Raw genomic sequence first — 12,096 nt, forward strand, 5'->3', positions numbered from 1 at the left:
GTAAATCAACAGATCATCTAGGTAGATGATTAGAAAAATATCCAAGAAATCCCGGAAGATGTCATTTGCCATATGTTAGAATACTGCAGGTGCATTTGTGAGCCCGAAAGGCATGACTGTATACTCGAAATGACCATACCGAGTACGAAATGTTGTTTTCCACTCATCTCTCGGCCGAATTCGAACAAGATTATATGCACCCCTTAGATTAATTTTGGTAAAATACTTTGCCCCACCAATGCGTTCTAAGAGATTGGAGATTAAAGGTAAAGCATACCTATTCCTTATGGTGACATTATTTAAGCCTCGATAGTCCACGACCAAACGAAGGGAGCCATCCTTTTTCTTCACAAAAAAGATAGGAGCACCAACTGGAGACATTGAATGTCGAATAAACCCATGTGCAAGATTTTCCTCGATGTATTCTCGAAGAACCTCAAGCTCAGTGGATGATAAATTGCAAATCGGACCCCATGGTGGCTCTTTTTCTGGTTGGAGATCAATTGGACAGTCGTACGGTCGATGCTTTGGAAGAACACTAGCTTTGACTTTGTCGAAAACATCAGCATAGTCTTGATATTTTTTGGGAATTTGGATGTCTGAATACCCTTGAGTGACACTAGAAGGTGTCACTAATACTGCAAATAAGAAAAGCTCCTCCTTGCCTCCCACTTGGCACAATTGTTGCAATGTGATGGCTGAAATTTGATGAGAAGGATATGGTGCATCGGCAAAACTATATACTTTAGGAGGATAATCCCGAGTTCGATCCTTGACAATGATATTTTCTACTAAAGGGCACCTAATTTCTCGCTACCTCCAATCAATTCTAGGGTTATGTAGCTCGAACCATGGCAAACCGAGGACAATTGGATGCTCAGGACTACGGATTATGTTAAAGGAAACTACACATCCTAAATCACCCAAGAGTATGTGTATTGGCTCAGACTCTTCAAATATCTTCCCGGAAGCTATGGGGCGTCCATCAATCACTACTATGGAAACTAGACAAGGAAGTGTATGCAAGGATATTTGGGTTTTTTGGGCAAAATCTCTATCCATGAAACAAGAATTGGCTCCAGTATCTAAGAGGGCTTGGACTTGAAGTTGACAACTGGGTGTCCTAACTTGTACTAGGGCTGAGAAGACTCTACTAACATGCTTGGAAGAAATGGAACCCACACTAGGTTGTACATATCTAGGGTTGTCCAACCAAATGGCTCCTATTTTGGCCGGACTTATTCGTTTGAATCCTCTTCTAATTGGCTTAGGACTTCATATTTATTGGACAAGGGTGGATTATTCATAATATTAGATTCACTAACTGCTTCTAAAATGTTGGACTCATTTTTATTGTCATAGTGAATTTCATTTACCTGACGTCTCGGCCTACAGGAGCAATGAATGGCTATATGTCCTGGACCTCCGCAATATAAGCAGTTTTGAAAAAGTACTTGAACGCCTAAGGAAGTATGGTCTCTATGCCAAACTTGAGAAATGCAGTTTTGATTCCAAACAAGTCGATATTTTGGGATACACTATTTCATCCCAGGGTGTTTTCATGGACCCGACAAAAGTCCAAACAATATTGGAATGGAAACCCCCATGCTCAGTTCGGGATGTCTAGTGTTTCCTCGGATTTGCGAACTTCTCTCGCAAATTCATACATAATTATTCAAGCATTGTGTTGCCCCTTAGTCAACTCACCAAGAAAAATCAAGCATTTTTTTGAAGTATCGAAGCGGACAAGGCTTTTACGCAACTGAAAGAGGCATTCACATCAGCGCCCATCATAGCACATATTGATCCTGAATAGCCATTTACTATTGAGGCGGATGCATCAGACTTTGCATTGGGGAGTATCCTATCGCAACCAGGCGAGGACGGGCAGACACATCCAGTCGCGTTTCACTCGAGAAAATTTACTGTTTCGGAGATAAACTATGAGGTGCATTACAAGGAGTTACTAGCTCTGGTTGACTCATTCGAGCAATGGTGTCATTTTCTAGAAGGATCACCGCATCAGATTATCATTTATAGTGATCATAAAAATCTCACATATTTTCAAACAGCTCGAGTATTAAATTGACGACAAGTTCGGTGGGCCCAAGTTCTAACGCGATTCTATTTCAAGATAAATTTCCGCCCCGGAAAACAACAAGGGAAAGCATATGCTCTGTCTCGGTGTTCGTATCTAGCACTTCGACCTGGAGATCCGGCCTTTGACAATCAAAAGCAAATTCTCCTCGGGCGATCAAAGCTATAGGTAACAACAATTTATGCCACGCCACTTGATTCTACCCTTCTTGACACTATTCGGCAACAACTTCATTCGGATGATTTTGCTAAGGATGCCTTAGCCCACTGTGGTTCAAGTCGTCCATCTTGCTCCACATTGCCAGGGTCATCTCAACATTATCAGGACTTCAAGTGCCAAGATGGCTTACTCTTCTACAAGAATCTCCTTTACGTCCCCGACGGATCACCCCGACTTCAAGTGTTGGAACATTGTCATGATGCCCCCACGGCTGGACATTTTGGTATTTCCAAGACCATTGAGCTGGTGAAACGTTCGTTTTGGTGGCCTCACTTGCAAACATTTGTCGAAGATTATGTTCGCACTTGTGACACCTGTTGTCGCACCAAAATACCCTGGCATCACCCTTATCGCTTACTTCAACCATTACCCCCTCCCAACAATCCATGGCAATCTATTTCTATGGATTTCATTACGGATCTGCCACCTTCCAAAGGCTTTGATACTATTTTAACAGTAGTGGATCGGTTCACCAAGATGGCACATTTTGTACCATGTTTAAAGACCATCAATAGTGAAGAAACTGCAGATCTCATTATGCGTGAAGTGGTTTGCTATCATGGTCTCCCGAATGATATTATTAGCGATCGAGCTCCTCAATTTATCTCACACTTTTGGAAGCACCTATGGGCAGGCCTCAAAATCTCTTGCAAACTCTCTTCGGCTTATCATCCACAAACAGACGGACAAACAGAGCGCACAAATCAAATGCTCGAGCAATATCTTTGATGTTTCATTAGTTATCAACAAGATGATTGGAGTAATATTTTACATCTTACCGAGTTTGCATACAACAACACGGTCCACTCTTCTACCAAAGTTACACCTTTCTTTGCCTACACCGGCAACCACCCTCGATGGTGTATACTAGATCTTCCTGAGGTGTCACGAAACCCTAGTGCGGCGCATCACCTCCACCGCCTATAACAAATCTAGTTCGAGTTATCGTCACATCTTCAGAAAGCGCAAGCACACCATAAGACCAATGCCGATCGACATCGTCTTAAGTCTCCGTTTAAGGTTGGTGACCGTGTATGGTTGCTTCGTCGTCACATCAAGACTACCCGACCGTGTGCTAAGCTTGACTATCAACGCTTAGGTCCTTTTGTCATCACGACGCAGATTAATGATGCAACATTTCGTCTTAACCTTCCTCCACATATGCGGCTTCACCCTGTCTTTCATAGCTCTCTTTTGGAACCTTGCCGCACCTCTTTAATTCCTAATCGTGTCGTGCCACCACCGCCTTCTGTACAACTTGTGGACGGCCCCGAATACGAGGTAGCTGCTATTCTCGATTCTAAGATTGTCCGCAATAAGCTTTATTATCTAGTTGATTGGCTTGGCTATCCTCCGAGTGATCGCACTTGGGAACCCATCGATAACATTTGTAATGTTGAAGCTTTGGTCAACAACTTCCATCGTCACTATCTAAACAAGCCCAACAATGTTAACGCCGACTTCCACTCGGCGTTCTCGAAGGAGGGATAGTGTCATGTACATATGACCATTATGGCGTCACTCGGACTTGAACCTCGAACCTTGTAATCCATACTTGAAAACCTCAACCATTAAGATAGCTTATTGTTATATGAAACAATAAAAGCTACTTCTTGTATTACATTGATGTTCTATAATGTCCTAGATCATTCTAGGTCTAGAACATTCTAGAACATTCTAGAAATCTCTAAGCTATTCTATAGGAACCTATTAATAAGGCCATACATGTATTCTCAAATCAATTCGAATCAAATTGTCAGAACCATGGATAAAAGATAGAGTGATGGAAGAAGGATATTAGAGAACGCGAGAAGAAAGGAACCAAATTCTAAGAGAAGAATGGATGTATAAGATAGAGAAAGAAAGAGAATGGATACAAGATATGTAATGAGAGCTAAAGACTGGTGTTGATTCGAATTGATTTGAGAATACATGTATGGCCTTATTTATAGGTTCCTATAGAATAGCTTAGAGATTTCTAGAATGTTCTAGACCTAGAATGATCTAGGACATTCTAGAACATTCTAGAATAATCTAGAGTTTTTACAATAATCAATGTAATACAAGAAGTAGCTTTTATTGTTTCATATAACAATAAGCTATCTTAATGCCTTGGTTCTGACAGTTTGATTCGAATTGATTTGAGAATACATGTATGCCCTTATTTATAGGTTCCTATAGAATAGCTTAGAGATTTCTAGAATGTTCTAGACCTAGAATGCTCTAGGACATTCTAGAACATTCTAGAATAATCTAGAGGTTTTACAATAATCAATGTAATATAAGAAGTAGCTTTTATTGTTTCATATAACAATAAGCTATCTTAATGGTTGAGGTTTTCAAGTATGGATTACAAGGTTCGAGGTTCAAGTCCAGGTGACACCATAATGGTCATGTGTTCATGACAATATTGGCACAACGGGAACGTGAACAGGCTAACAAACATCCTAATTAGTGATTGATGAAAATAGTCACATGGAATGTAATGGGAATTTGTTCTTCATCTAAGCAATATGGTATGTGGAAAACTATTTTTATTAGTCGATGGGATGTATTATGTGCAGTAAAACATAAGGAGCATGCTAAGTCTAGGTTTTCTATTCACTATAAACAATATCATGTGTTTTATGCCGGAGTCATTGGAGTGTTGTCTTCAGGCATAACGCTTATTGTAAGGGACAACTTGAAACCAATCGTGGTTCAAAGAAATGATAATGGTCGATTCTTGGTGGTTGAAGTTAATTATGAAGGGAATAAGATTTGGGTGGTAGGTATTTATGCAGCAAATGTTGCAGGGCAACGTATCAATCTTTGGAGAGGTTTACATCAAGTTTTATGTCATGGAAGAGCAAGTTTTTTGTTGGGTGATTTTAATATGCGTTCTGAGGTGGGTCAATCTACTTCGATGCATGGTCTCATAGATGCTCCTGAACGAGAGGTTTGGGATTTGTTTATGATGGAGGTCGTAAGGTATGATGCATGGACTTGGATCAATGGACATGATGTTGGTTATACATTTCAATTTGCACAATATAGATCAACTTGGAGTAGATTGGATCGAATTTCCATTATGCATGATGAGACATTCTTGCCATCACTTATGACTATGCAAGTGTATAGGGGGATTGGATTATCAGATCACTTCCCGGTTGTGTTAGAATGCACACATCAAACTATGGATGATTTTAAATCGTTATTGGGAAAACAACCATTGCGGTTTACTTCATCTTTTCTTGGACATAATAACTTTAAACATGCTATGGGACAATTGGTGGGAGAGTTTACTAGACAAGTCAATGTTCATTGTCTTTCGTCATGGGATGTTTGTCTCTCTAATATTCAACGCTTTACACTATATTATGGAATTCATCAAGCATCCATCCGTAAACAAAAGATGAGTTTAATCCAACAATTTCTAGACACATTGTAATGCATTGTTGGTGAAATCTCCATTTGATGATGTGTTGTTGGATATTCAAGAGGCATTGTCACACACTTTACAAGTGTTAGATGTTTGTACTTATCAACAATCACGGGTGATGGCTATGAAAAATGAAGTACATGATCACAACTGTCATTCACATAAGTTTTTCCATGGGTTGCATGCATCTCATGCTAGGATGAATGTGGTATGTGTAGAGATTGATGGAATGTTAAATACAAACCCACAAGTGATTATTGATGAGTGTGTTAAACATTTCAAGAATCTTTTTGGGCAAGAAAGTAATCTAAATTATGACATAACACAAGCGAGATCAATGTTCTTTAACTCAGTTACAACGATTGGTGGGCAACATGTCATGTTGGCCTTGGAGGAGGATATACAGGAGGAGGAGGAGGTCGAATGTGTATTGTCATATCTCTTAGTTGATAAAAATCCAGGTTGGGATGACATTACGAATGAGTTTTTTAAAGCATTTGTACAACAACTCAAAGGACCTCTAACAATGTTATTCCAAGAAGTGTGGAGTTCTTGTAAAATGCCTAATTCATGGAAAATAGGATTGGTTAAGCTTATACCAAAAGTTGCATCTCCTATGTCTTTTGCTCAATGGAGACCAATATCATTAATGGGTGTGGGTTGTATAAGATTTTTGCCTAAGTAATTGCAAATAGACTTCAAAAGGTATTGTCGTCTGTGGTTCATCCAATGCAATATGGGTTTATTAAGGGAAGGGATATCTTGCATAATATTTTGAATGTGCAAATGGTAGTGGATTATGCAAAAGAATCCAAACAAATTGTAATGATACAACTAGATATCGAGAAGGCATATAATCATGTAAGTTGGTCTTTTATTACTCAACTCTTGTCCCATATGGGTTTTGGGGAAAGGATGTCTCGCGTCCCCTTGTTGGTGGGATTAGGTGCAGTGTCACACATTATGTTAAATGGTAGCGTGACTAAGGCAATACCATTGGCAATATCACTTCGACAAGGACGCCCATTGAGTCCATTGTTATTTGCAATTGCTACACACCCGATTTTGGTGAAGATGCATGAGTTGGCAACATGTGGGGAAATAGTTGGACTAGCTCTGCCATAAGGAAAACAATTGATAGCTCAAGCATTGGCTAATGATTCGCTCTTATTTCTCAAAGCGGTACCTGATAATATAGCAAAAGCCATGGAGGTGTGGAATGTGTTTGCATTAGCGTCAGGATTAAATATAAATATGTGAAAGTCGATGCTCATTAGATGCATTGAGAGTGATTTGGTTGATCTTGGATGGTGTTGCCAAATATTGGATCAAGGCAATGTGTGTCGGCACTTAGGTTACCCTACTACTGTTGATATCTCAACGTCTCAAAGTTTGAATTGGATATCGAGGACCATTTTTGACAAATTTATGTATTGGAAGTATCAAGCATGGACGTTGAGTACTTGTCTCAAAATGGTACAAGCTATAATGATTCCAATGATTTCTTATTTTTTGCCATTATTACCTTGGACAAAGAAAACACTTGATCAATTAGCTCATTCACTTAAAAATACATTGTGGAAGAAAGAATCAAGACTAGGTATGAGTTGGGTATCATGGAACAATATCTGTACTCCAAAACGGTTAGGGGGAGTTGCATTACTAAATTTGGAGGATCATATGGTGGCTCGAAGATTCAATCTGTTGAAAGGTATGTGCATAGGTACCCGACCTTGGGCAGAAATAATTCGTTATTTTGTGGAAAAGGTTGGTATATATTATGGGAAAACCAGAATTACAACATCGTGGTGGCATGTTGTTAATAGTACCTATGCATTTAAATGTTCAAAATCTATTATGGTCCAACAATTAGTACTTTCTTGGCAACGATGCTCAAAATTATTTCATTGGAGCCCCCCTGAGTGTAGAAAAGATATTAATTCCTTGGCAGCTGAGGTTTTGGCATCTTCAAGGATAATACATTGGGATGGAAAAGAAAGCCTAAATACACAATTAAATCGAATGGCCAAGCTAGGATTGGTAACAGTGGAAGATTTTATATTAGAGTCATGTAGGAAAATGATTTCCTTTTGGACAGTTAGAAATAAGTTTCATATACCACGTGGATATGGGTATATTTGGGTATCAATATTGGCATTGCCTAGATTAGTTTTCCTGCTTCTAGAGTTGGTGGTTGCGGACCAAGGTTGTTAGGTACGGTACGGATACCATACGTATATAACGTATTAATACCCGTATAGTACCTCCCAATTTAAAAATACGTTTTCTTAATATGTTAAATACTTATAAAATACGTATTTTATGTATAGTACGTTAAATACTTCTAGAATTTGAAAATTATTTACCTTTCTAAAAAATATCTATAATATTATAAAAAACATCTATGTTTACACAATTTTGTGATGTACAATATAGTTCTACATCCTAAAATGCATATAAGACATTTGAACATTTCACATCCTAAAATACTTGTAGTAATATGGATGTTGACATTTCCTTATTCTATAAATTAGTGTAACTGTGTATCACGATGTTCTACTTCAAATTGTAATTATTTACAATTATGCCTTCATAGATTGAGGAATCATCTACAATAATCACACTCATGATAGGTTTCTCTTTTCTTCGTTTTCTTCTTCTTCTTCTTCTATCTTCTACGATTATCACACTTAGAGTTAGGACAGGTTTATGTCTTCTTTTCTCTCTTCTTCTTCTTCTTCTTCTTCTTCTTCATCATCATCTTCTTCATCGTCGTCTCTTCTACTCTTCTTTCTTCCTTCCTTTGGCTTCTTTTTCACTAATTTTTTTTTTCTTTTGGTTTTTGTTGGGGTTTTACTTACATTTTCTTTATAAATACGTATTATACCTGTTTTTTTATAACTACGTTAAATACCGTATTGGACAAATGTACATAATATTTGACTAAACAACATTGAGGTATAGTACGTACTATACAAATGATGAGGTACTATACGTATTTAAATGTTAAATACAGGTACTTAAACAACCATGTTGCAGACACATGGAAAGATTGGTCATTTGGTATTGGACAATCAATTTTTGTGGTGAACACTAATGATGTATACCATATGTTGGTTGAAGATAGAGTTGTGTTAGCAACTAAGGTTGTAGACACATGGTACATTACTCGACATGCAAAGTGGTGCCATAGAGTTTTGGATGCAGGATGGCAGTCTCATCTTTCGTTCCATGCTAAGGTGTTTCTTTGGCATGTGATTGTTGGTGGGTTGCCTTTGGCGATGGCTTTAAAACGTAGACATATTTCAAATGGGACATGTTTTTTTTGCACGGTGGTTGAAGAAGATGCCAAACATAGGTTCATTACATGTCCGGTTGCTAAAGCCATTTGGGTTGTTATATCATAAATTTGGGCATTGATAACATGCAATATTCTGTCACCTTTTAACTGGGTTTCTATTGATGACGATAAAGGCATGACTGCACCATCATATAAGGTCGTGTTTGATTACCTTAGGTATTGGGGGATGTTATTTAATTGGACCATGAGAAATGGGTTCTTGTTTGATGGACTTCATGGGATAACACAACAACACCATAGGATGAAAGGGAAGTTGATGTGACAATTTTCGCAACTATGTTGTTTGGGGGCATTGTCCCAAGACGAGATAGTTGTATGTCAACTAGTTTTGCAACACTTGAGAGGGTTTCCCATGCATTATCGCTATTCATGATGTAATGAAGATAACAAGGGTCGTATTATCATCTTGTTTTAATCACAAACATTCATTTACAGAGAGAGAGAGAGAGAGAGAGATTATATTATCTTCTTCGGAGGTCAAATATGACATATGAGACCAAAAATATTACATTTCACGTGATACATGTGAAAGTGAGTAGTGACTCTAGATGTTCAAGAACTTTACCAAGGAATGTTGCAATCGAGAGTGCACATTGTGGTTGTGAGAGTAATTCATGCAAGGATTGGGCTCGATCGAAGAGATGTGGAAAGCATGGTCGAAAATGACCAAAGGTAGAGCATTGTACCAAAATGTGATACTCAGATTTGCGAACTTGTTTAGGGAAAAGTGTGCATAGCCGACCACTCTCATCACTTGTGCCCCAACGCCCTATCTCACATCGCAATGCATGTGAACTAAGTCACATGGAAGCAATGGTTCGAATGGAAAATAACGGTATGGGCTCTAACATGTATCGATGTGTACAATTTCCCCGTTCCACAAAGAATATGGTTTTGTAGTTAGGTGCAACATGTGTAGGATAATGTGTGAAGCGTGAGCCTCCACATTTGTCCCATGTCATGATACATTGGCGTTGCAAAAGGCCTCATTTATAGAGGAATCTAAATTATGATGTTGATTATGAAGCAAGTGTCTCACATCCCATCTACCAAACCAATTTTCTATATCTTGCATCCAACCAGAACACAAAATTTTGCTTTTATGCGTCTTTTGGATCTTTTTGGTTGCTTCCCATGCAATTCTAGGAAGTCAATGTGAGGGACTTTTTTCAACCCTAAGCATGTATTCAACAACCCTTTCCATGGTCATGATCTCAATAGGAAGCGATCCCCTCTCAAGGAGGAGGAGGGTGTAGGGCGTTTGTTTCTTAACTTGATTCCCTAGTTGAACAATTGATTCTATCAATTTGATTCCGAAGCCAATTTCAAGATGTCGATCACAAATTTTGTGTTGATTATCCAAGCCGATCCTACTTCAAGTGTCTGCAACGATGAGAGGGACAAAGCCAACTAGTCCTCCCAAATGTCGTTCAGCTGAATGAAGCACGGATTGAGGTTGTTCCCTGGGGCTATATTTGCTTTGAGAGGTTACACCAAATGAGTAGATAGTGCTAACTTGGTAAAGCACTATCGAGGCCGATTTGACGAAGATTCCACTCGGAGCGGTTGCAATCACGGAAGTAGGGTACTGCCGGTTGGCTTACCTTAAGAGTGATGACGGCTAGCAGTGGGTTGAAGAACCACTGCTCTGATACCAAATGTTAGGAGCTAAGACACCCAATGCGGAAACATTAACAACACTTTGAGGTGCAGATCACTGAGTTAGCAAGTAAAGGTAAGATCAAGAATACAGAATGAGAAAGAGGGATCGATAGGCAGAGAGGCACACAAGATGTAACTGTATAATTATTCAAACTCTGAGTTACGATACAATGGAGGCAACAACTCTCTAACGATAGAAACCCTCACAAACTAGGTTACAAAGCCCATTATATACTAACTGGGCTAGGGCAACTGCCCTTTCTTGCCTCTAAGTGGCATGTAGCACATTCGTTCCATCTATGATTTTGAAGTAACTTCAAGGCCAAGATATTTGAAGTTTTCCACACATTCAAGTGGCTCATTATTGTACATAGTGCATGACTTATCTTTTTTTGGCTCTTCACAAGCATAATCTTTGTTTTAGAGTTATTGACACTTAATTTAGTATGTATGCAAATTTTTTCAAATGTCTTCATAAGCTTTTATGCATCTCCTAAAGTATAGTAGAAGCATAATGACAACATTCCCAATGGTGACTTCTTCAACACTGTCTTCCTTTACAAACTTGGCAACCATTTCTCTAAGAGAGAGAAAGAGAAAGAGAGAGGTTGTAGAAGCTGCAGCTATGGTGTTTGCCAAGAAGACAAAAAAGGCTCAAGAAAGCATCAATAACAAGCTTGCACTTGTTGTGAAGAGTGGGAAATTTACTTTGGGATACAAGAACACTTTAAAGTCTCTTCGTGGTGGCAAAGGTAAACTCATCACTATAGCCAGCAACTGACCCCCGTTGAGGAAATCAAAGATTGAATACTATGCAATGTTCTCGAAAACTGGAGTTCACCATTACACTAGAAAGAACGTGGATCTAGGCACTACTTGTGGGAAGTATTATAGAGTGTGTTGCTTAAGCATCACTGACCCTGGTGATTCTGACATCATCAAGACGATGCCAACCGAGTAGAAAGCCTTTTTTTTATATGGTGTTATAGAGTTTTGTTAGGAAACAAATTTGTCGTGTTTCCTCGATGATATAACTGAAAATGAATTTGTATCGCTTACAATGGAGATATGTTGTATGGATGAGTTCTCAATTCAACGTCTCTGGTTTGTTGCTTTAAATGATATTTTAATTACCGAGAGAGAGAGAAAGAGAGAGAAGCTCAGATGGATGTAGCTCAGTTGGTAAGGTTGCCCAATGGAGACCAGGTGGTCATGGGTTCAACCCCTACATTCCACAGTGGCATCTAGTGAATTAATATAAGAAAGAGTATATGAAATATATAATAGAGAGGTGAGGAGATTGGGTTTTGAACCCATGATGCAGTGCTTGTAGTG

General features: G+C 38.8%; 1 pseudogene; it reads left to right on the forward strand.

Annotated features, from left to right (window-relative positions):
* The first annotated feature begins 11,365 nt into the window (after positions 1-11,365).
* Positions 11,366-11,880, forward strand: LOC147859805 (large ribosomal subunit protein eL30 pseudogene; annotated as a pseudogene).
* Positions 11,881-12,096: the final 216 nt, after the last annotated feature.

Source organism: Azolla caroliniana, unplaced genomic scaffold (assembly GCF_043228905.1).
Source record: "Azolla caroliniana isolate FFs.n. ecotype wild unplaced genomic scaffold, voAzoCaro1.0.p SCAF_9, whole genome shotgun sequence".
NCBI classification, from domain to species: domain Eukaryota; kingdom Viridiplantae; phylum Streptophyta; class Polypodiopsida; order Salviniales; family Salviniaceae; genus Azolla; species Azolla caroliniana.